At 47.6% G+C, this 26,639-nt stretch overlaps 1 protein-coding gene across 1 annotated transcript in view; it reads right to left on the bottom strand.

The window, feature by feature from the left end:
- CRIPT (CXXC repeat containing interactor of PDZ3 domain) overlaps positions 1–26,639 on the bottom strand; it is a 38,571-nt gene that overhangs the window by 5,376 nt on the left and 6,556 nt on the right. The gene's annotated exons all lie outside the window — the stretch shown is intronic.

The following is a 26,639-nucleotide window of genomic DNA, read 5'->3' as shown; positions in this document are numbered from 1 at the left end:
GAACTAAACGGACCGAGCTGATCGCAATCTAGGAGTAGGTTTGGAGCTACTCAGAAACTGCAAGAAAATATTTAGTAGCAGTTCTGCTACTCTTTCGTTCGCTATTCTGCTAAGTTAAGATACACTCTCAGAGGGCGGCGGCCTATCGTTTGCAATGCTGCTAAAAGCAGCTAGCGAGCGAACAACTCGGAATGACCACCAAAATTCCTAGATATGAGGATTACATCATAGCCACTGATTGGCTAACCCAGAACTAGGAAAAATAAGAATTTACTCACCGGTAATTCTATTTCTCGTAGTCCGTAGTGGATGCTGGGTACTCCGTAAGGACCATGGGGAATAGACGGGCTCCGCAGGAGACTGGGCACTCTAAAGAAAGATTAGGTACTATATCTGGTGTGCACTGGCTCCTCCCTCTATGCCCCTCCTCCAGACCTCAGTTAAGGAAACTGTGCCCGGAAGAGCTGACAATACTAGGAAAGGATTTGGAATCCAGGGTAAGACTCATACCAGCCACACCAATTCACACCGTACAACTTGTGATAACTATACCCAGTTAACAGTATGAAACCACAAATGAGCCTCAGTAACAGATGGCTCATAACAAAAACCCTTTAGTTAAGCAATAACTATATACATGTATTGCAGAGTGTCCGCACTTGGGACGGGCTCCCAGCATCCACTACGGACTACGAGAAATAGAATTACCGGTGAGTAAATTCTTATTTTCTCTGACGTCCTAGTGGATGCTGGGTACTCCGTAAGGACCATGGGGATTATACCAAAGCTCCCAAACGGGCGGGAGAGTGCGGATGACTCTGCAGCACCGAATGAGCAAACTCAAGGTCCTCCTCAGCCAGGGTATCAAACTTGTAAAATTTTGCAAAAGTGTTTGAACCCGACCAAGTAGCAGCTCGGCAAAGTTGTAAAGCTGAGACCCCTCGGGCAGCCGCCCAAGAAGAGCCCACCTTCCTCGTGGAATGGGCTTTTACAGATTTAGGATGCGGCAGTCCAGCCTCAGAATGTGCAAGTTGAATCGTGCTACAGATCCAGCGAGCAATAGTCTGCTTTGAAGCAGGAGCACCCAGCTTGTTGGGTGCATGCAGGATAAATAGCGAGTCAGTTTTCCTGACTCTAGCCGTCCTGGAAACATAGATTTTCAGGGCCCTGACTACGTCCAGCAACTTGGAATCCTCCAAGTCCCGAGTAGCCGCAGGCACCACAATAGGTTGGTTCAAATGAAACGCTGATGATACCACCTTAGGAAGAAATTGGGGACGAGTCCTCAATTCCGCCCTATCCATATGGAAGATCAGATAAGGGCTTTTACATGACAAAGCCGCCAATTCTGACACACGCCTGGCCGAAGCCAAGGCCAACAGCATGACCACTTTCCACGTGAGATATTTTAGCTCCACGGTTTTAAGTGGCTCAAACCAATGCGACTTTAGGAAATCCAACACCACGTTGAGATCCCAAGGTGCCACTGGAGGCACAAAAGGAGGCTGAATATGCAGCACTCCTTTAACAAATGTCTGGACTTCAGGCAGTGAAGCCAGTTCTTTTTGAAAGAAGATAGACAGAGCCGAAATCTGGACCTTAATGGAACCCAATTTTAGGCCCATAGTCACCCCTGACTGTAGGAAGTGCAGAAATCGACCCAGCTGAAATTCCTCCGTTGGGGCCTTCCTGGCCTCACACCAAGCAACATATTTTCGCCATATGCGGTGATAATGTTTTGCGGTTACATCCTTCCTAGCTTTAATCAACGTAGGAATGACTTCCTCCGGAATGCCCTTTTCCTTTAAGATCCGGTGTTCAACCGCCATGCCGTCAAACGCAGCCGCGGTAAGTCTTGGAACAGACAGGGCCCCTGCTGCAGCAGGTCCTGTCTGAGCGGCAGAGGCCATGGGTCCTCTGAGATCATTTCTTGCAGTTCTGGGTACCAAGCTCTTCTTGGCCAATCCGGAACAATGAGTACTGTTCTTACTCCTCTTTTTCTTATTATCCTCAGTACCTTGGGTATGAGAGGAAGAGGAGGGAACACATAAACCGACTGGTACACCCACGGTGTCACTAGAGCGTCCACAGCTATCGCCTGAGGGTCCCTTGACCTGGCGCAATATCTTTTTAGCTTTTTGTTGAGGCGGGACGCCATCATGTCCACCTGTGGCCGTTCCCAACGGTTTACAATCAGCTGGAAGACTTCTGGATGAAGTCCCCACTCTCCCGGGTGGAGGTCGTGCCTGCTGAGGAAGTCGGCTTCCCAGTTGTCCACTCCCGGAATGAACACTGCTGACAGTGCTATCACGTGATTCTCCGCCCATCGAAGAATCCTTGTGGCTTCTGCCATTGCCACCCTGCTTCTTGTGCCGCCCTGGCGGTTTACATGGGCGACCGCTGTGATGTTGTCTGACTGAATCAAAACCGGTTGGTTTTGAAGCAGGGGTTCTGCTTGACTCAGGGCATTGTAAATTGCCCTTAGTTCCAGAATATTTATGTGTAGGGAAGTTTCCTGACTCGACCATTGTCCTTGGAAGTTTCTTCCCTGGGTGACTGCCCCCCAACCTCGGAGGCTTGCATCCGTGGTCACCAGGACCCAGTCCTGTATGCCGAATCTGCGGCCTTCGAGAAGGTGCGCACTCTGCAGCCACCACAGCAGAGACACCCTGGCCCTCGGGCACAGGGTGATCAATCGATGCATCTGAAGATGCGATCCGGACCACTTGTCTAACAGATCCCACTGAAAGATCCTCGCATGGAACCTGCGGAAGGGAATTGCTTCGTAAGAAGCTACCATCTTTCCCAGAACTCGCGTGCAGTGATGCACCGACACCTGCTTTGGTTTCAGGAGGTCCCTGACCAGAGATGATAATTCCTGGGCCTTCTCCTCCGGGAGAAACACTTTCTTCTGTTCTGTGTCCAGAATCATGCCCAAGAACAGCAGACGCGTCGCAGGAATCAGCTGTGACTTTGGGATATTTAGAATCCAGCCGTGCTGAAGTAGCACGTCCTGAGATAGTGCTACGCTGACTAGTAACTGCTCCTTCGACCTCGCCTTTATAAGGAGATCGTCCAAGTACGGGATAATTATAACTCCCTTCCGTCGAAGGAGTATCATCATTTCGGCCATTACCTTGGTAAACACCCGCGGTGCCGTGGACAGACCAAACGGCAACGTCTGGAATTGGTAATGGCAGTCCTGTACCACAAACCTGAGGTACTCCTGGTGAGGTGGGTAAATGGGGACATGCAGGTATGCATCCTTGATGTCCAGCGACACCATAAAATCCCCCTCTTCCAGGCTTGCAATAACCGCCCTGAGCGATTCCATCTTGAACTTGAACTTCCTTATATAAGTGTTCAAAGCTTTCAAATTGAGAATGGGTCTCACCGAACCGTCTGGTTTTGGTACCACAAACATTGTGGAATAGTAACCCCGTCCCTGTTGAAGGAGGGGTACTTTGATTATCACCTGCTGAAGGTACAGCTTGTGAATAGCCGCCAGTACTACCTCCCTTTCTCTGGGAGCAGCTGGCAAGGCTGATTTGCGGTAACGTCGAGGGGGAGTAGCCTCGAACTCCAGCTTGTATCCCTGAGATACCACTTGCAGAACCCAGGGATCCACCTGTGAGCGAACCCACTGGTCGCTGAAGTTCCGGAGACGCGCCCCCACCGCACCTGGCTCCGTCTGTGGAGCCCCAGCGTCATGCGGTGGACTTAGTAGAAGCAGGGGAGGATTTTTGTTCCTGGGAACTGGCTGTCTGGTGCAGCTTTTTCCCTCTCCCCCTGCCTCTGGGCAGAAAGGAAGCACCTTTGATCCGCTTGCCTTTCTGAGGCCGAAAGGACTATACCTGATAGTACGGTGCTTTCTTAGGTTGTGAGGGAGCCTGAGGTAAAAATGTCGATTTCCCAGCTGTTGCGGTGGATACGAGGTCCGAGAGACCATCCCCAAACAATTCCTCACCCTTATAAGGCAAAACCTCCATGTGCCTTTTAGAATCAGCATCACCTGTCCACTGCCGGGTCCATAATACCCTCCTGGCAGAAATGGACATTGCATTAATTCTAGATGCCAGCCGGCAAATATCCCTCTGTGCATCCCTCATATATAAGACGACGTCTTTAATATGCTCTATGGTTAGCAAAATAGTATCCCTGTCGAGGGTATCAATATTATCTGACAGGATATCAGACCACGCTGCAGCAGCACTACACATCCATGCTGAAGCAATTGCAGGTCTCAGTATAGTACCTGAGTGTGTATATACAGACTTCAGGATAGCCTCCTGCTTTCTATCAGCAGGCTCCTTCAAGGCGGCCGTATCCTGAGACGGCAGTGCCACCTTTTTTGACAAGCATGTGAGCGCCTTATCCACCCTAGGAGATATCTCCCAACGTGACCTATCCTCTGGCGGGAAAGGGTACGCCATCAGTAACTTTTTAGAAATTACCAGTTTCTTATCGGGGGAACCCCACGCTTCTTCACACACTTCATTCAACTCATCTGATGGGGGAAAAAACACTGGCTGCTTTTTCTCCCCAAACATAATACCCTTTTTAGTGGTACCTGAGTTAATGTCAGAAATGTGTAACACATTTTTCATTGCCGTAATCATGCAACGGATGCCCCTTGTGGATTGTGTATATGTCTCATCCTCGTCGACACTGGAGTCAGACTCCGTGTCGACATCTGTGTCTGCCATCTGAGGTAGCGGGCGTTTGTGAGCCCCTGATGGTCTTTGAGACGCCTGGGCAGGCACGGGCTGAGAAGCCGGCTGTCCCACGGCTGTTACGTCATCCAGCCTTTTATGTAAAGAGTTGACACGGTCGGTTAATACCTTCCACATATCCACCCACTCTGGTGTCGGCCCCGCAGGGGGTGACATCACACTTATCGGCACCTGCTCCGCCTCCTCATCAAACATGTCGACACAGCCGTACCGACACACCGCACACACACAGGGAATGCTCTGACTGAGGACAGGACCCCACAAAGTCCTTTGGGGAAACAGAGAGAGAGTATGCCAGCACACACCACAGCGCTATTTAATCAGGGATTTACACTAACACAAAGTGATTTTTCCCTATAGCTGCTTTACTTATACAGTTTGCGCCTAAATTTAGTGCCCCCCCCCTCTTTTTTACCCTTTGAGCATGGAAACTGCAGGGGAGAGCCTGGGGAGCTGTCTTCCAGCGGAGCTGTGAAGAGGAAATGGCGCCAGTGTGCTGAGGGAGATAGCCCCGCCCCTTTCTCGGCGGACTTCTCCCGCTCTTATATTTATATTATGGCGGGGGATTTTTGCACATATATAGTTTTTTTAGACTATATTATGTGCTGTTTGCCAATGTAAGGTACTCTAATTGCAGCCCAGGGCGTCCCCCCCCCCCCCCCCCCCCCCCCCAGCGCCCTGCACCCATCAGTGACCGGAGTATGTGGTGTGCATAGGGAGCAATGGCGCACAGCTGCAGTGCTGTGCGCTACCTTAATGAAGACCGGAGTCTTCAGCCGCCGATTTTCAGGATGTTCTTCTTGCTTCTGGCTCTGCAAGGGGGACGGCGGCGCGGCTCCGGTACCAGACGACCGAGGCTGGACCTGTGTTCGATCCCTCTGGAGCTAATGGTGTCCAGTAGCCCAAGAAGCCCAAGCTAGCTGCAAGCAGGTAGGTTCGCTTCTCTCCCCTTAGTCCCTCGTAGCAGTGAGTCTGTTGCCAGCAGATCTCACTGAAAATAAAAAACCTAACAAATATTTTCTTTACTAGAAGCTCAGGAGAGCCCCTAGTGTGCAACCAGCTCGGGCCGGGCACAGATTCTAACTGAGGTCTGGAGGAGGGGCATAGAGGGAGGAGCCAGTGCACACCAGATATAGTACCTAATCTTTCTTTAGAGTGCCCAGTCTCCTGCGGAGCCCGTCTATTCCCCATGGTCCTTACGGAGTACCCAGCATCCACTAGGACGTCAGAGAAAAGAGAGAATACTCATGTAGTATTATTATTATTATTATTTTTTTTAAATGGTAGAGAAGGAACCCCTAATATGCTAAGTGAAATGATTCAGATGTTCATTAATTATAATATTGGCTATAAAAAAAACCCGTAAATGAAAAATCTGCAAGGATGATGAATATATTCTTTTTAAAAAACTACATAAAATATTCCACCTGTATAATTTCAGAATCAGAATCTGCTTTATTGGCCAGGTGTACTAACGTACACTAGGAATTGTTTGTGGTACAATGCATTGCCAAGCAGCAACATAGCATAAGAAGGGAGAAAAACGTAGCATACATTACACGTATGAGTTCATACCACATATTGCAACTGTACGATAGATTAGACATATTATACATGTTAGACTTTTTATATATTGTTCAGCTGGTGGACAGCTAGTGGGAAGAAGCTTTTAATGGATCTGAGAGACTTCGCGGGAACGGACCTGTAACGTCTGCCTGATGTAAGCGGTTCAAACAGTTTGTGACCTGGGTGCTGCATATCTGTTTGTATGTGTTCCCATATTTAATTATATGGCTCATAGTATTTGTAAATGTACAGAAATAAATAACCTAAGTGGAAATCTCATTACCTAATCATTGAGTTATAATGTCATAGACATTTCAGGTTCCTTACTTTTAGTGTCATTATTTTTGTTATTCTATATACATATACAAATATGCCATATTTATGTGTTGCGGCCAGGGAGAACAACAATTGATTCGGCCCCCTAATGTTGATCTCAGCTAGGGCGCACATGCAGCCGGGGAGACACATTTCAGCTTGCTGCCTCCTGAGACGGTTTGGATGCTCAAACAGGAATCTGAGCACCCTAACCTCTACTTTAGATGGGTTTATCCAATGTGTGTGGTTAAACTTGATACTAGTGGGCGTGCATTAGGTGGCATGTTGGTTCAACGGGGGCAACAACTGAATAGCCCTAGTGGACGCCCAATACGTTTTAGTGCCCACAAACCAACTGAATAGGCCACTATGAATCTACTCATATCTTCAGTTACACAGCCTATACGGGAAATAGCCGGGCTACCTGGACTCTTTTTTCATTTTTGTGAATTTTTGGAGTAGATTTATGGTTGCAAATATTGATTTAGCTTACCATAAAACCGTTAACACATCTCTTAATGGTTAGGAAATTAAGCTCTGACAATCATCAGATCAAATTCAGGGGGAAATATCTAAAACCTTGTGGAGCAGCTAACCAATCAACCAATTTGTTGTTTTTTATAGTGATTGATCTATTGATAAAATCCATCATTTTCTAAGTACCTGGTCCCATATACTAATTCGATAGGTACACAGACATATGAAAGTTAGAACAATTGTGAATATAATAACAAGACACAGTGAATTCTATTTTAATAGTGTTATTATACACTTTATTTGATTAATTTTGTCCAATGAAATTTTCACATCCCGATAAATTTTAATATATGGAAATAAAAAATAAGAATTTACTTACCGATAATTCTATTTCTCGGAGTCCGTAGTGGATGCTGGGGTTCCTGAAAGGACCATGGGGAATAGCGGCTCCGCAGGAGACAGGGCACAAAAAAGTAAAGCTTTACTAGGTCAGGTGGTGTGCACTGGCTCCTCCCCCTATGACCCTCCTCCAGACTCCAGTTAGGTACTGTGCCCGGACGAGCATACACAATAAGGGAGGCATTTTGAATCCCGGGTAAGACTCATACCAGCCACACCAATCACACCGTACAACTTGTGATCTAAACCCAGTTAACAGTATGACAACAGAAAGGGCCTCTTAAAGATGGCTCCTTAACAATAACCCGAATTAGTTAACAATAACTATGTACAAGTATTGCAGATAATCCGCACTTGGGATGGGCGCCCAGCATCCACTACGGACTCCGAGAAATAGAATTATCGGTAAGTAAATTCTTATTTTCTCTATCGTCCTAAGTGGATGCTGGGGTTCCTGAAAGGACCATGGGGATTATACCAAAGCTCCCAAACGGGCGGGAGAGTGCGGATGACTCTGCAGCACCGAATGAGAGAACTCCAGGTCCTCCTTTGCCAGGGTATCAAATTTGTAAAATTTTACAAACGTGTTCTCCCCCGACCACGTAGCTGCTCGGCAGAGTTGTAATGCCGAGACCCCTCGGGCAGCCGCCCAAGATGAGCCCACCTTCCTTGTGGAGTGGGCTTTTACAGTTTTAGGCTGTGGCAGGCCTGCCACAGAATGTGCAAGTTGAATTGTGTTACAAATCCAACGAGCAATCGACTGCTTAGAAGCAGGTGCGCCCAACTTGTTGGGTGCATACAATATAAACAGCGAGTCAGATTTTCTGACTCCAGCCGTCCTTGCAATGTATATTTTTAAGGCTCTGACAACGTCCAACAACTTGGAGTCCTCCAAGTCGCTAGTGGCCGCAGGCACCACAATAGGTTGGTTCAGATGAAATGCTGATACCACTTTAGGGAGAAAATGCGGACGAGTCCGCAGTTCTGCCCTATCCGAATGGAAGATTAGATAAGGACTTTTATAAGATAAAGCCGCCAATTCAGATACTCTCCTGGCAGAGGCCAGGGCTAGTAACATAGTCACTTTCAATGTGAGATATTTCAAATCCACCTTTTTCAATGGTTCAAACCAATGGGATTTGAGGAAATCTAAAACTACATTTAGATCCCACGGTGCCACCGGAGGCACCACAGGAGGCTGTATATGCAGTACTCCCTTGACAAAAGTCTGGACCTCAGGGACAGAGGCCAATTCTTTTTGGAAGAATATTGACAGGGCCGAAATTTGAACCTTAATGGATCCCAATTTGAGACCCATAGATAATCCTGATTGCAGGAAATGTAGGAAACGACCCAGTTGGAATTCCTCCGTCGGAACCCTCCGATCCTCGCACCACGCTACATATTTTCGCCAAATGCGGTGATAATGTTTCACGGTGACTTCCTTCCGTGCCTTAATCAAGGTAGGAATGACTTCTTCTGGAATGCCTTTCCCTTTTAGGATCTGGCGTTCAACCGCCATGCCGTCAAACGCAGCCGCGGTAAGTCTTGAAAAAGACAGGGACCCTGCTGTAGCAGGTCCCTTCTCAGAGGTAGAGGCCACGGTTCGTCCGTGAGCATCTCTTGAAGTTCCGGATACCAAGTCCTTCTCGGCCAATCCGGAACCACTAGTATTGTTCTTACTCTTCTTTGCCGTATGATCTTCAATACCTTTGGTATGAGCGGCAGAGGAGGAAACACATACACTGACTGGTACACCCAAGGAGTTACCAGTGCGTCCACAGCTATTGCCTGTGGATCTCTTGACCTGGCGCAATATTTGTCCAGTTTCTTGTTGAGGCGAGACGCCATCATGTCTACAATTGGTCTTTCCCAACGGTCTATTAACATGTTGAAGACTTCTGGATGTAGACCCCACTCTCCCGGATGAAGATCGTGTCTGCTGAGGAAGTCTGCTTCCCAGTTGTCCACGCCCGGGATGAACACTGCTGACAGTGCTATCACGTGATTCTCCGCCCAGCGAAGAATCTTGGCAGCTTCTGCCATTGCACTCCTGCTTCTTGTGCCGCCCTGCCTGTTTACATGGGCGACCGCCGTGATGTTGTCCGACTGAATCAACACCGGCTTTCCTTGCAGGAGAAGTTCCGCCTGGCTTAGAGCATTGTAGATTGCTCTTAGTTCCAGAATGTTTATGTGAAGAGACTTTTCCAGACTCGTCCATACTCCCTGGAAGTTTCTTCCTTGTGTGACTGCTCCCCAGCCTCTCAGGCTGGCGTCCGTGGTCACCAGGATCCAATCCTGAATGCCGAATCTGCGGCCTTCTAATAGGTGAGCCTTCTGCAACCACCACAGAAGTGACACCCTTGTCTTTGGTGACAGGGTTATTCGCAGGTGCACCTGCAGATGCGACCCTGACCATTTGTCCAACAGATCCCTTTGGAATATTCTTGCATGGAATCTGCCGAATGGAATTGCTTCGTAAGAAGCCACCATTTTTCCCAGGACTCTTGTGCATTGATGTACTGACACTTTTCCTGGTTTTAGGAGGTTCCTGACCAGATCGGATAACTCCTTGGCTTTTTCCTCTGGAAGGAAAACCTTTTTCTGAACCGTGTCCAGAATCATTCCTAGGAACAGCAGACGAGTTGTCGGGATTAAATGGGATTTTGGAATATTCAGAATCCACCCGTGTTGTCTTAGCACCTCTTGAGATAGTGCTAAAGCTGTCTCCAGCTGTTCTCTGGACCTTGCCCTTATTAGGAGATCGTCCAAGTATGGGATAACTAATACGCCTTTTCTTCGAAGAAGAATCATCATCTCGGCCATTACCTTGGTAAAGACCCGAGGCGCCGTGGACAATCCGAACGGCAGCGTCTGAAACTGATAGTGACAGTTTTGAACAATGAACCTGAGGTACCCCTGGTGTGCGGGGTAAATCGGAACGTGTAGATACGCATCCTTGATGTCCAAGGATACCATAAAGTCCCCTTCTTCCAGGTTCGCTATCACTGCTCTGAGTGACTCCATCTTGAACTTGAACTTTTTTATGTAGAGGTTCAAGGACTTCAGATTTAGAATAGGCCTTACCGAGCCATCCGGCTTCGGTACCACAAATAGAGTGGAATAATACCCCTTTCCTTGTTGTAATAGGGGTACTTTGACTATCACCTGCTGAGCGTACAGCTTGTGAATGGCTTCCAACACCCTCTCCCTTTCGGAAGAGACGGTTGGTAAGGCAGACTTCAGGAAACGATGAGGAGGATCCGTCTCTAATTCCAACCTGTACCCCTGAGATATTATCTGCAGGATCCAGGGGTCTACCTGCGAGTGAGCCCACTGCGCGCTGTAATTTTTGAGACGGCCCCCCACTGTCCCCGAGTCCGCTTGAGAGGCCCCAGCGTCATGCTGAGGTTTTTGCAGGAGCCGGGGAGGGCTTCTGTTCCTGGGAAGGAGCTGCCTGTTGGTGTCTCTTCCCTCTTCCTCTGCCTCGTGGCAGGTACGACAAGCCCTTTGCTCTCTTATTTTTGTAGGAGCGAAAAGGCTGCGGTTGAAAGGTCGGTGCCTTTCTCTGTTGGGGAGTGACTTGAGGTAAAAAAGTGGATTTCCCGGCAGTAGCCGTGGCCACCAAGTCTGATAGACCAACTCCAAATAACTCCTCCCCTTTATACGGCAAAACCTCCATGTGACGTTTTGAATCCGCATCGCCTGTCCACTGTCGTGTCCATAAGGCTCTTCTGGCTGAAATGGACATAGCACTCACCCGAGATGCCAGTGTGCAAATATCCCTCTGTGCATCACGCATATAGATAAATGCATCCTTTATTTGTTCTAACGACAGTAAAACATTGTCCCTATCTAGGGTATCAATATTTTCAATCAGGGATTCTGACCAAACTACTCCAGCACTGCACATCCAGGCAGTTGCTATAGCTGGTCGTAGTATAACACCTGCATGTGTGTATATATTCTTTTGAATAACTTCCATCTTTCTATCTGATGGATCCTTAAGTGCGGCCGTCTCAGGAGAGGGTAACGCCACTTGTTTGGATAAGCGTGTGAGCGCCTTGTCCACCTTAGGGGGTGTTTCCCAGCGCGCCCTAACCTCTGGCGGGAAAGGGTATAATGCCAATAACTTTTTTGAAATTATCAACTTTTTATCAGGAGCAACCCACGCTTCATCACACACGTCATTTAATTCTTCTGATTCAGGAAAAACTGTTTGTAGTTTTTTCACACCATACATAATACCCTGTTTTACGGTATCTGTAGTATCAGCTAAATGTAACGTCTCCTTCATTGCCAAAATCATATAACGTGTGGCCCTACTGGAAAATACGTTTGAATTTCTACCGTCGTCACTGGAATCAGTGCCCGTGTCTGGGTCTGTGTCGACCGACTGAGGCAAAGGGCGTTTTACAGCCCCTGACGGTGTTTGAGGCGCCTGGACAGGCATTAATTGATTGTCCGGCCGCCTCATGTCCTCAACTGACTGTTTAAGGGAAGATAAACCATCACGTAATTCCACAAATAAAGGCATCCATTCTGGTGTCGACCCCCTGGGGGGTGACATCTGCATATTTGGCAATTGCTCCGCCTCCACACCAATATCGTCCTCATACATGTCGACACCACGTACCGACACACACCGCAAACTCACAGGGAATGCTCTAATGAAGACAGGACCCACTAGCCCTTTTGGGGAGACAGAGGGAGAGTCTGCCAGCACACACCACAAAGCGCTATATATACAAGGGATATCCTTATATTAAGTGCTCCCTTATAGCTGCTTTAATATATATATATATATAGCCATTAATGTGCCCCCCCTCTCTGTTTTACCCTGTTTCTGTAGTGCAGTGCAGGGGAGAGACCTGGGAGCCGTTCTGACCAGCGGAGCTGTGACAGAAAATGGCGCCGTGTGCTGAGGAGATAGGCCCCGCCCCTTTTTCGGCGGGTTCTTCTCCCGCTATTTTTCCAGTCAGGCAGGGGTTAAATATCTCCATATAGCCCCTATGGGCTATATGTGAGGTATTTTTAGCCTTGTATAAGGTTTATATTTGCCTCTCAGAGCGCCCCCCCCCAGCGCTCTGCACCCTCAGTGACTGCCCAGTGAAGTGTGCTGAGAGGAAAATGGCGCACAGCTGCAGTGCTGTGCGCTACCTTATGAAGACTGAGGAGTCTTCAGCCGCCGGTTTCCGGACCTCTTCACGCTTCAGCATCTGCAAGGGGGTCGGCGGCGCGGCTCCGGGACCGGACTCCACGGCTGGGCCTGTGTTCGATCCCTCTGGAGCTAATGGTGTCCAGTAGCCAAGCAGCAAATCCACTCTGCATGCAGGTGAGTTTACTACTTTCCCCCTAAGTCCCACGTTGCAGTGATCCTGTTGCCAGCAGGACTCACTGTAAAGAAAAAAACCTAAACTAAACTTTCTCTAAGCAGCTCTTTAGGAGAGCCACCTAGATTGCACCCTTCTCGTTCGGGCACAAAATCTAACTGGAGTCTGGAGGAGGGTCATAGGGGGAGGAGCCAGTGCACACCACCTGACCTAGTAAAGCTTTACTTTTTTGTGCCCTGTCTCCTGCGGAGCCGCTATTCCCCATGGTCCTTTCAGGAACCCCAGCATCCACTTAGGACGATAGAGAAATTATATTTTTTAGAATAATTTTCTTCTCTCTATAGTGCGCCAACAAAGAGACAATCCTTTTCTTTATTCTAGTGTTTTCATGTGCACTGACAAGACAGTATAAATATATAATGATATTAAATGTAAGGTGCAGGACTACGTCTACCGTCCTTTACAACACAGCAGCTCGTGCCCCAGAAACAAACACACTATGGCCTCCTAAAGTATGTGCCCTAGCAATCAGATTCAAGTTGTCATAATAAAGAATGTAATAAATAAACAATAGCTAGAATCTGATTGGTTAATACGGGCAACACCTCCGCCTCTGTAGAAGGTTGGATAAATGTCCTCTTTAATGTGGTGATTATACAAGACAGGTATATTCAAAGAGAAACAACCACTCCAATCGGATTAACAACATTTTAAAATAACTTCCAGGGTCACACTGCTGTTGACATGTCCCATCACTAGTATTTCTATAATACTATTTTTCTGAAGCTGGTTATAATATAATGTATATGGACACTGATGTGCTTTGATTCCATAAATATGAACTTAAACAGACGTAAGAGAACAAATTTAAACAGCGAGAACTGCATTCAATACACAGTATAAGAGGAATTATTCCATATTGGTTAAATGGGACAAAAACGTAAAACTTGTGCTGTTCCCTGCTGGAAGAGGTGGCAGCCCTTTTACACCGCCAGCAAGTAACACGGGTTATTGCACATGAGTGTGCATAACCCGTATTGCTGTGCGGTGTAAATGGGCCCAGTTGGAATAATCCGGACCAAGTGACCTGGTATTTCAACTTGGGTAGCTTGCAGGGTAGAACGCGGGTTCAACTCAGAAAGCTGTACTGTGTAAACGGGAGCTGGGACGCATTGAGCCAGCTCCCGTTCACTGTGAATGGACAAGCTTGGAGGTCATGTGATCTCCAAGCGCCGCACCGTGGCATTACCGGCAACGTCACCAACCCGGCAATATGCTGGGTTGCAGACAGCAGTGAGAAAGGGGCCTTATGTGGGTGGCAGCTGGGTAGCACCCGTGTCAGGCTCCCGGCTGCGACCCGCCAAAATTGGTGTAAAAGCGGTATACGACAGATCTCCCCCTTCTAGAACACAGCACAGTGTGCAGATCACATCCTAACACAAAGCAATAGCTGGTTGGTTTTTAAATTATACATAAGTGCCGGAACCATGTAAGATAATCTGGATAATGTAATCATGAATGAATATGACACACAGCTAGGTTATGGCTGTAAATGCCAGCTCAGAGTCGTGTCTGAGTCACACATTACACAGTATGTCGCCACTCTTCCATATACATAGGCTTACTATAGCATCCCTTTAAACCTTGGTGCTCATGGATTCAACAGGTTCTGTGGCTGATTAAACCACGAGGCTGAAGTTAGCTTCTTATTCGGCCAGCTTCTTATTCACTTCTTATTCGGCTCCAGCTTCTTATTCAATTCTTATTCAGCTTCAGCTTCTTATTCAGAAATTATTATATTAAAATAAATTAAATAAGGATAGATCACTAAGTTAACATTGCATAAACTTCAAATAGTGTCCCTTACACCAATTTACATGACATTTTGCATTAAACAAAAATTATTTAGGCATGAAAATGGTGGTAAAGCGGGCACAGACACCAGAAATCATCATTTTGAATAAGAAGCTGTAGCTGTGCAAAGGTTAAACAGCGTTGGTCAACAGATTTGACACTTGAAACCCACACAGGGTGGTCACTTACATATCACCCACATGCAATTTGCCTTGACCAACAAGCATTTGGGCATGAAAATGGTGGTAAAGCGGGCACAGACACCAGATTTCATCATTTTGAATAAGAAGCTGTAGTTCTGCAAAGGTTAAACAGCGTTGGTCAACAGATTTGACACTTGAAACCCACACAGGGTGGTCACTTACATATCACCCACATGCAATTTGCCTTGACCAACAAGCATTTGGGCATGAAAATGGTGGTAAAGCGGGCACAGACACCAGATTTCATCATTTTGAATAAGAAGCTGTAGTTCTGCAAAGGTTAAACAGCGTTGGTCAACAGATTTGACACTTGAAACCCACACAGGGTGGTCACTTACATATCACCCACATGCAATTTGCCTTGACCAACAAGCATTTGGGCATGAAAATGGTGGTAAAGCGGGCACAGACACCAGATTTCATCATTTTGAATAAGAAGCTGTAGTTCTGCAAAGGTTAAAATAAGAATTTACTTACCGATAATTCTATTTCTCGGAGTCCGTAGTGGATGCTGGGGTTCCTGAAAGGACCATGGGGAATAGCGGCTCCGCAGGAGACAGGGCACAAAAGTAAAGCTTTTACAGGTCAGGTGGTGTGTACTGGCTCCTCCCCCTATGACCCTCCTCCAGACTCCAGTTAGGTACTGTGCCCGGACGAGCGTACACAATAAGGGAGGATTTTGAATCCCGGGTAAGACTCATACCAGCCACACCAATCACACCGTACAACTTGTGATCTAAACCCAGTTAACAGTATGATAACAGAGGAGCCTCTGAAAGATGGCTTCCTAAACAATAACCCGAATTAGTTAACAATAACTATGTACAAGTATTGCAGATAATCCGCACTTGGGATGGGCGCCCAGCATCCACTACGGACTCCGAGAAATAGAATTATCGGTAAGTAAATTCTTATTTTCTCTATCGTCCTAAGTGGATGCTGGGGTTCCTGAAAGGACCATGGGGATTATACCAAAGCTCCCAAACGGGCGGGAGAGTGCGGATGACTCTGCAGCACCGAATGAGAGAACTCCAGGTCCTCCTTTGCCAGGGTATCAAATTTGTAAAAATTTACAAACGTGTTCTCCCCTGACCACGTAGCTGCTCGGCAGAGTTGTAATGCCGAGACCCCTCGGGCAGCCGCCCAAGATGAGCCCACCTTCCTTGCGGAATGGGCCTTAACAGATTTAGGCTGTGGCAGGCCTGCCACAGAATGTACAAGTTGAATTTTGTTACAAATCCAACGAGCAATCGACTGCTTAGAAGCAGGTGCACCCAACTTGTTGGGTGCATACAGTATAAACAGCGAGTCAGATTTTCTGACTCCAGCCGTCCTTTAAATGTATATTTTTAAGGCTCTGACAACGTCCAACAACTTGGAGTCCTTCAAGTCGTCAGTAGCCGCAGGCACTACAATAGGCTGGTTCAGGTGAAACGCTGATACCACCTTAGGGAGAAAATGCGGACGCGTCCGCAGCTCTGCCCTATGTCGAATGGAAAATTAAATAAGGGCTTTTATAAAACAAAGCCGCCAATTCAGATACTCTCCCGGCCGAAGCCAGGGCCAGTAACAAAGTCACTTTTCATGTGAGATATTTCAAATCCACATTCTTTAGTGGTTCAAACCAATTGGATTTGAGGAAATCTAAAACTACATTTAGATCCCACGGTGCCACCTTAGGCACCACAGGAGGCTGTATATGCAGTACTCCTTTGATAAAAATCTGGACCTCAGGGACTCAGGCCAATTCTTTTTGGAAGAATATTGATAGGGCCGAAATTTGAACCTTAATAGATCCCAATTTGAGACCCATAGACAATCCTGATTGCAGGAAATGTAGGAAAACGACCCAGTTGAAATTCCTCCATCGGAGCACTCCGCTGCTCGCACCACGCAACATATTTTCGCCAAATACGGCGATAATGCTTCGCGGTGACTTCCTTCCTTGCCTTTATCAAGGTAGGAATGACTTCTTCTGGAATGCCTTTTCCTTTTAGGATCTGGCATTCAAACGCCATGCCGTCAAACGCAGCCGCGGTAAGTCTTGAAAAAGACAAGGACCCTGCTGAAGCAGGTCCCTTCTCAGAAGTAGAGGCCACGGATCGTCCGTGACCATCTCTTGAAGTTCCGGGTACCAAGTCCTTCTTGGCCAATCCGGAGCCACTAGTCTTACTCCTCTTTGCCGTATAATCCTCAATACCTTTGGTATGAGAGGCAGAGGAGGAAACACATATACCGACTGGTACACCCAAGGTGTTACCAACGCGTCCACAGCTATTGCCTGCGGATCTCTTGACCTGGCGCAATACCTGTCCAGTGTTTTGTTGAGGCGAGACGCCATCATGTCCACCATTGGTTTTACCCAACGGTTTAATAGCATGTGGAAAACTTCTGGATGAAGTACCCACTCTCCCGGGTGAAGGTCGTGTCTGCTGAGGAAGTCTGCTTCCCAGTTGTCCACGCCCGGGATGAATACTGCTGACAGTGCTATCACGTGATTCTCCGCCCAGCGAAGGATCCTGGCAGCTTCTGCCATTGCCCTCCTGTTTCTTGTGCCGCCCTGTCTATTTACATGGGCGACTGCCGTGATGTTGTCCGACTGGATCAACACCGGTCTTCCTTGAAGCAGAGGTTCCGCCTGGCTTAGAGCATTGTAGATTGCTCTTAGTTCCAGAATGCTTATGTGAAGAGACTTTTTCAGGCTCGACCACACTCCCTGGAAATTTCTTCCCTGTGTGACTGCTCCCCAGCCTCTCAGGCTGGCATCCGTGGTCACCAGGATCCAATCCTGCATGCCGAATCTGCGGCCCTCCAATAGATGAGCCTCCTGCAACCACCACAGAAGGGATACCCTTGTCCTCGGCGACAGGGTTATCCTCAGGTGCATCTGAAGATGCGACCCTGACCATTTGTCCAACAGATCCCTTTGCATGGAATCTGCCGAAAGGGATTGCTTCGTAAGAAGCTACCATTTTTTCCCAGGACTCTTGTGCATTGATGTACAGACACCTTTCCTGGTTTTAGGAGGTTCCTGACCAGGTCAGATAACTCCTTGGCTTTTTCTTCGGGAAGAAAAACCTTTTTCTGAACTGTGTCCAGAATCATCCCCAGGAACAGCAGACGAGTTGTCGGCATTAATTGGGATTTTGGAATATTCAGAATCCATCCGTGCTGCTTTAGCACCTCTTGAGATAGTGCTAAACCCATCTCTAACTGTTCTCTGGACCTTGCCCTTATTAGGAGATCGTCCAAGTATGGGATAATTAATACGCCTTTTCTTCGAAGAAGAAATATTATCTCGGCCATTACCTTTGTAAAGACCCGAGGTGCCGTGGACAAACCAAACGGCAGCGTCTGAAACTGATAGTGACAGTTTTGTACAACGAACCTGAGGTACCCCTGGTGTGAGGGGTAATTGGAACGTGGAGATACGCATCCTTGATGTCCAAGGATACCATAAAGTCCCCTTCTTCCAGGTTCGCTATCACTGCTCTGAGTGACTCCATCTTGAACTTGAACTTCTTTATGTACAGGTTCAAGGACTTCAGATTTAGAATAGGCCTTACCGAGCCATCCGGCTTCGGTACCACAAAAAGAGTGGAATAATACCCCTTCCCTTGTTGTAGAAGAGGTACCTTGACTATCACCTGCTGAGAATACAGCTTGTGAATGGCTTCCAAAACCGTCTCCCTTTCTGAGGGGGACGTTGGTAAAGCAGATTTCAGGAAACGGCGAGGTGGCTCTGTCTCTAATTTCAACCTGTACCCCTGAGATATTATCTGCAGGATCCAGGGATTTACCTGCGAGTGAGCCCACTGCGCGCTGTAATTCTTGAGACGACCGCCTACCGCCCCCAAGTCCGCTTGCGAAGCCCCAGCGTCATGCTGAGGCTTTTGTAGAAGCCGGGGAGGGCTTCTGTTCCTGGGAAGGAGCTGCCTGTTGCTGTCTCTTCCCTCGTCCTCTGCCTCGTGGCAGATATGAATAGCCCTTTGCTCTCTTATTTTTAAAGGAACGAAAGGGCTGCGGTTGAAAAGTCGGTGCCTTTTTCTGTTGGGGAGTGACTTGAGGTAGAAAGGTGGATTTCCCGGCCGTAGCCGTGGCCACCAAATCCGATAGACCGACCCCAAATAACTCCTCTACGCATCGCCTGTCCACTGTCGTGTCCATAAAGCTCTTCTGGCCGAAATGGACATAGCACTTACCCGTGATGCCAGTGTGCAGATATCTCTCTGTGCATCACGCATATAAAGAAATGCATCCTTTATTTGTTCTAACGACAGTAAAATATTGTCCCCGTCCAGGGTATCAATATTTTCGATCAGGGACTCTGACCAAACTACCCCAGCACTGCACATCCAGGCAGTCGCAATAGCTGGTCGTAGTATAACACCTGCATGTGTGTATATACCTTTTTGGATATTTTCCATCCTCCTATCTGATGGATCTTTAAGTGCGGCCGTCTCAGGAGAGGGTAACGCCACTTGTTTTGATAAGCGTGTTAGCGCTTTGTCCACCCTAGGAGGTGTTTCCCAGCGCTCCCTAACCTCTGGCGGGAAAGGGTATAAAGCCAATAACTTCTTTGAAATTAGCAGTTTTTTATCGGGGCACCCCACGCTTCATCACACACGTCATTTAATTCTTCTGATTCGGTAAAAACTACTGGTAGTTTTTTCACACCCCACATAATACCCTGTTTAGTGGTACCTGTAGTATCAGCTAAATGTAACATCTCCTTTATTGCCAAAATCATATAACGTGTGGCCCTACTGGAAAATACGGTTGATTCGTCACCTTCACCACCGGAATCAGTGCCTGTGTCTGGGTCTGTGTCGACCGACTGAGGCAAGGGGCGTTTTACAGCCCCTGACGGTGTTTGAGGCGCCTGGACAGGCACTAATTGAGTGTCCGGCCGCCTCATGTCGGCAAACGACTGCTTAAGCGAGTTGACGCTATCCCGTAATTTCACAAATAAAGGCATCCATTCTGGTGTCGACCCCCTAGGAGGTGACATCCTCATATTTGGCAATTGCTCCGCCTCCACACCAATAACGTCCTCAAACATGTCGACACACACGTACCGACACACAGCAGACACACAGGGAATGCTCTATACGAAGACAGGACCCACTAGCCCTTTGGGGAGACAGAGGGAGAGTCTGCCAGCACACACCAAAAAACGCTATATATGACAGGGATAGCCTTATGATTAAGTGCTCCCTTATAGCTGCTTTTATATTGATATATTGCCATTTATTTTGCCCCCCCTCTCTGTTATACCCCGTTTCTGTAGTGCAGTGCAGGGGAGAGACCTGGGAGCCTTCCTGACCAGCGGAGCTGTGACAGAAAATGGCGCCGTGTGCTGAGGAGATAGGCCCCGCCCCTTTTCCGGCGGGCTCGTCTCCCGCTATTTAGTACATTTAGGCAGGGGTAAATATCTCCATATAGCCTCTGGGGCTATATGTGAGGTATTTTTAGCCTTTTTAAAGGTTTTCATTTGCCTCCCAGGGCGCCCCCCTCCCAGCGCCCTGCACCCTCAGTGACTGCCGTGTGAAGTGTGCTGAGAGGAAAATGGCGCACAGCTGCAGTGCTGTGCGCTACCTTAAGAAGACTGCAGGAGTCTTCAGCCGCCGATTCTGGACCTCTTCTTGCTTCAGCATCTGTGAGGGGGCCGGCGGCGTGGCTCCGGTGACCATCCAGGCTGTACCTGTGATCGTCCCTCTGGAGCTTCATGTCCAGTAGCCAAGAAGCCAATCCATCCTGCACGCAGGTGAGTTCACTTCTTCTCCCCTCTGTCCCTCGTTGCAGTGATCCTGTTGCCAGCAGGAATCACTGTAAAATAAAAAACCTAAGCTAAACTCTCTAAGCAGCTCTTTATGAGAGCCACCTAGAATTGCACCCTTCTCGGCCGGGCACAAAAATCTAACTGGAGTCTGGAGGAGGGTCATAGGGGGAGGAGCCAGTACACACCACCTGACCTGTAAAAGCTTTACTTTTGTGCCCTGTCTCCTGCGGAGCCGCTATTCCCCATGGTCCTTTCAGGAACCCCAGCATCCACTTAGGACGATAGAGAAACAGCGTTGGTCAACAGATTTGACACTTGAAACCCACACAGGGTGGTCACTTACATATCACCCACATGCAATTTGCCTTGACCAACAAGCATTTGGGCATGAAAATGGTGGTAAAGCGGGCACAGACACCAGATTTCATCATTTTGAATAAGAAGCTGTAGCTGTGCAAGGGTTAAACAGCGTTGGTCAACAGATTTGACACTTGAAACCCACACAGGGTGGTCACTTACATATCACCCACATGCAATTTGCATTGACCAACAAGCATTTGGGCATGGAAATGGTGGTAAAGCGGGCACAGACACCAGATTTCATCATTTTGAATAAGAAGCTGTAGTTCTGCAAGGGTTAAACAGCGTTGGTCAACAGATTTGACACTTGAAACCCACACAGGGTGGTCACTTACATATCACCCACATGCAATTTGCCTTGACCAACAAGCATTTGGGCATGGAAATGGTGGTAAAGCAGGCACAGACACCAGATTTCATCATTTTGAATAAGAAGCTGTAGTTCTGCAAGGGTTAAACAGCGTTGGTCAACAGATTTGACACTTGAAACCCACACAGGGTGGTCACTTACATATCACCCACATGCAATTTGCCTTGACCAACAAGCATTTGGGCATGAAAATGGTGGTAAAGCGGGCACAGACACCAGATTTCATCATTTTGAATAAGAAGCTGTAGCTGTGCAAGGGTTAAACAGCGTTGGTCAACAGATTTGACACTTGAAACCCACACAGGGTGGTCACTTACATATCACCCACATGCAATTTGCATTGACCAACAAGCATTTGGGCATGGAAATGGTGGTAAAGCGGGCACAGACACCAGATTTCATCATTTTGAATAAGAAGCTGTAGTTCTGCAAGGGTTAAACAGCGTTGGTCAACAGATTTGACACTTGAAACCCACACAGGGTGGTCACTTACATATCACCCACATGCAATTTGCCTTGACCAACAAGCATTTGGGCATGGAAATGGTGGTAAAGCAGGCACAGACACCAGATTTCATCATTTTGAATAAGAAGCTGTAGTTCTGCAAAGGTTAAACAGCGTTGGTCAACAGATTTGACACTTGAAACCCACACAGGGTGGTCACTTACATATCACCCACATGCAATTTGCCTTGACCAACAAGCATTTGGGCATGAAAATGGTGGTAAAGCGGGCACAGACACCAGATTTCATCATTTTGAATAAGAAGCTGTAGCTGTGCAAGGGTTAAACAGCGTTGGTCAACAGATTTGACACTTGAAACCCACACAGGGTGGTCACTTACATATCACCCACATGCAATTTGCCTTGACCAACAAGCATTTGGGCATGAAAATGGTGGTAAAGCGGGCACAGACACCAGATTTCATCATTTTGAATAAGAAGCTGTAGCTGTGCAAGGGTTAAACAGCGTTGGTCAACAGATTTGACACTTGAAACCCACACAGGGTGGTCACTTACATATCACCCACATGCAATTTGCATTGACCAACAAGCATTTGGGCATGGAAATGGTGGTAAAGCGGGCACAGACACCAGATTTCATCATTTTGAATAAGAAGCTGTAGTTCTGCAAGGGTTAAACAGCGTTGGTCAACAGATTTGACACTTGAAACCCACACAGGGTGGTCACTTACATATCACCCACATGCAATTTGCCTTGACCAACAAGCATTTGGGCATGAAAATGGTGGTAAAGCGGGCACAGACACCAGATTTCATCATTTTGAATAAGAAGCTGTAGTTCTGCAAGGGTTAAACAGCGTTGGTCAACAGATTTGACACTTGAAACCCACACAGGGTGGTCACTTACATATCACCCACATGCAATTTGCCTTGACCAACAAGCATTTGGGCATGAAAATGGTGGTAAAGCGGGCACAGACACCAGATTTCATCATTTTGAATAAGAAGCTGTAGTTGTGCAAGGGTTAAACAGTGTTGGTCAAAAGATTTGACACTTGAAACTCACACAGGGTTGTCACTTACATATCACCCACATGCAATTTGCCTTGACCAACAAGCATTTGGGCATGAAAATGGTGGTAAAGCGGGCACAGACACCAGATTTCATCATTTTGAATAAAGAAGCTGTAGTTGTGCTGTGATGTGCACCGGAAATTTTTCGGGTTTTGTGTTTTGGATTCGGTTCCGCGGCCTTGTTTTGGATTCGGACGCGTTTTTGCAAAACCTCCCTGAAATTTTTTTGTCGGATTCCGGTGTGTTTTGGATTCGGGTGTTTTTTTACAAACAAACCCTCAAAAACAGCTTAAATCATAGAATTTGGGGGTAATTTTGATCCCATAGTATTATTAACCTCAATAACCATAATTTCCACTCATTTCCAGTCTATTCTGAACACCTCACAATATTATTTTTAGTCCTAAAATTTGAAACCGAGGTCGCTGGATGACTGAGCTAAGCGACCCAAGTGGCCGACACAAACACCTGGCCCATCTAGGAGTGGCACTGCAGTGTCAGACAGGATGGCAGATTATAAAAATTGTCCCCAAAAATTGTCCACCAAACATGATGCAAAGAAAAAAAAAAGAGGCGCAATGAGGTAGCTGTGTGATTAAGCTAAGCGACCCAGGTGGCTGACACAAACACCTGGCCCATCTAGGAGTGGCACTGCAGTGTCAGACAGGATGGCAGATTAAAAAAAATTGTCCCCAAACAGCACATGATGCAAAGAAAAATAAGAATTTACTTACCGATAATTCTATTTCTCGGAGTCCGTAGTGGATGCTGGGGTTCCTGAAAGGACCATGGGGAATAGCGGCTCCGCAGGAGACAGGGCACAAAAGTAAAGCTTTCCGATCAGGTGGTGTGCACTGGCTCCTCCCCCTATGACCCTCCTCCAAGCCAGTTAGGTACTGTGCCCGGACGAGCGTACACAATAAGGGAGGAATTTTGAATCCCGGGCAAGACTCATACCAGCCACACCAATCACACCGTACAACTTGTGATCAAACCCAGTTAACAGTATGATAACAGAGGAGCCTCTGAAAGATGGCTTCCTAAACAATAACCCGAATTAGTTAACAATAACTATGTACAATTATTGCAGATAATCCGCACTTGGGATGGGCGCCCAGCATCCACTACGGACTCCGAGAAATAGAATTATCGGTAAGTAAATTCTTATTTTCTCTATCGTCCTAGTGGATGCTGGGGTTCCTGAAAGGACCATGGGGATTATACCAAAGCTCCCAAACGGGCGGGAGAGTGCGGATGACTCTGCAGCACCGAATGAGAGAACTCCAGGTCCTCCTTAGCCAGAGTATCAAATTTGTAAAATTTTACAAACGTGTTCTCCCCTGACCACGTAGCTGCTCGGCAAAGTTGTAATGCCGAGACCCCTCGGGCAGCCGCCTAAGATGAGCCCACCTTCCTTGTGGAGTGGGCCTTTACAGATTTAGGCTGTGGCAGGCCTGCCACAGAATGTGCAAGTTGGATTGTGCTACAGATCCAACGAGCAATCGTCTGCTTAGACGCAGGAGCACCCATCTTGTTGGGTGCATACAATATAAACAACGAGTCAGATTTTCTGACTCCAGCTGTCCTTGCAATATATATTTTTAATGCTCTGACAACGTCCAGTAACTTGGAGTCCTCCAAGTCACTTGTAGCCGCAGGCACTACAATAGGCTGGTTCAGATGAAATGCTGACACCACCTTAGGGAGAAAATGCGGACGAGTCCGCAGTTCTGCCCTGTCCGAATGGAAAATCAGATATGGGCTTTTGTAAGATAAAGCTGCCAGTTCTGACACTCTCCTGGCCGAAGCCAGGGCTAGTAACATGGTCACTTTCCATGTGAGATATTTTAAATCCACCTTTTTTAGTGGTTCAAACCAATGAGATTTTAGAAATTCCAAAACCACATTGAGATCCCACGGTGCCACTGGGAGGCACCACAGGAGGCTGTATATGCAGCACTCCCTTAACAAAAGTCTGGACTTCAGGAGCTGAAGCCAATTCTTTTTGAAAGAAAATCGACAGGGCCGAAATTTGAACCTTAATAGATCCCAATTTGAGACCCATAGACAATCCTGATTGCAGGAAATGTAGGAATCGACCCAGTTGAAATTCCTCCGTCGGAGCACTCCGATCCTCGCACCACGCAACATATCTTCGCCAAATGCGGTGATAGTGTTGCACGGTTACTTCCTTCCTTGCTTTAATCAAAGTAGGAATGACTTCTTCCGGCATGCCTTTTTCCTTTAGGATCCGGCGTTCAACCGCCATGCCGTCAAACGCAGCCGCGGTAAGTCTTGAAACAGACAGGGACCCTGCTGAAGCAAGTCCCTCCTTAGAGGTAGAGGCCACGGATCTTCCGTGGTCATCTCTTGAAGTTCCGGGTACCAAGTCCTTCTTGGCCAATCCGGAACCACTAGTATCGTTCTTACGCCTCTTTGCCGTATAATTCTCAATACTTTTGGTATGAGAGGCAGAGGAGGAAACACATACACCGACTGGTACACCCAAGGCGTTACCAGCGCGTCCACAGCTATTGCCTGCGGATCTCTTGACCTGGCGCAATACCTGTCCAGTTTTTTGTTGAGGCGAGACGCCATCATGTCCACCATTGGTCTTTCCCAACGGGTTACCAGCATGTGGAAGACTTCCGGATGAAGTCCCCACTCTCCCGGGTGAAGGTCGTGTCTGCTGAGGAAGTCTGCTTCCCAGTTGTCCACTCCCGGGATGAACACTGCTGACAGTGCTATCACATGATTCTCTGCCCAGCGAAGAATCCTTGCAGCTTCTGCCATTGCACTCCTGCTTCTTGTGCCGCCCTGTCTGTTTACATGGGCGACTGCCGTGATGTTGTCCGACTGGATCAACACCGGTTTTCCTTGAAGCAGAGGTTCTGCCTGGCTTAGAGCATTGTAGATTGCTCTTAGTTCCAGAATGTTTATGTGAAGAGACGTTTCCAGGCTCGTCCACACTCCCTGGAAGTTTCTTCCTTGTGTGACTGCTCCCCAGCCTCTCAGGCTGGCGTCCGTGGTCACCAGGATCCAATCCTGTATGCCGAATCTGCGGCCCTCCAATAGATGAGCACTCTGCAACCACCACAGAAGAGATACCCTTGTCCTTGGAGACAGGGTTATCCGCTGGTGCATCTGAAGATGCGACCCTGACCATTTGTCTAACAGATCCCTCTGGAAAATTCGTGCATGGAATCTGCCGAATGGAATTGCTTCGTATGAAGCCACCATTTTTCCCAGGACTCTTGTGCATTGATGTACAGACACCTTTCCTGGTTTTAGGAGGTTCCTGACAAGCTCGGACAACTCCTTGGCTTTTTCCTCCGGGAGAAAAACCTTTTTCTGAACCGTGTCCAGAATCATCCCTAGGAACAGCAGACGAGTTGTCGGCATTAACTGGGATTTTGGAATATTCAGAATCCAGCCGTGCTGTTTTAGCACTTCTTGAGACAGTGCTAATCCCCTCTCTAGCTGTTCTCTCGACCTTGCCCTTATTAGGAGATCGTCCAAGTATGGGATAATTAATACGCCTTTTCTTCGAAGAAGAATCATCATCTCGGCCATTACCTTTGTAAAGACCAGAGGTGCCGTGGACAATCCGAACGGCAGCGTCTGAAACTGATAGTGACAGTTTTGTACAACGAACCTGAGGTACCCCTGGTGTGAGGGGTAAATTGGAACGTGGAGGTACGCATCCT

Source organism: Pseudophryne corroboree, chromosome 4 (genome assembly GCF_028390025.1).
Source record: "Pseudophryne corroboree isolate aPseCor3 chromosome 4, aPseCor3.hap2, whole genome shotgun sequence".
Classification (NCBI taxonomy): Eukaryota; Metazoa; Chordata; class Amphibia; order Anura; family Myobatrachidae; genus Pseudophryne; species Pseudophryne corroboree.
The sequence above is the reverse complement of the archived record's forward strand: the minus strand, read 5'-3'. Positions and strand labels throughout refer to the sequence as shown.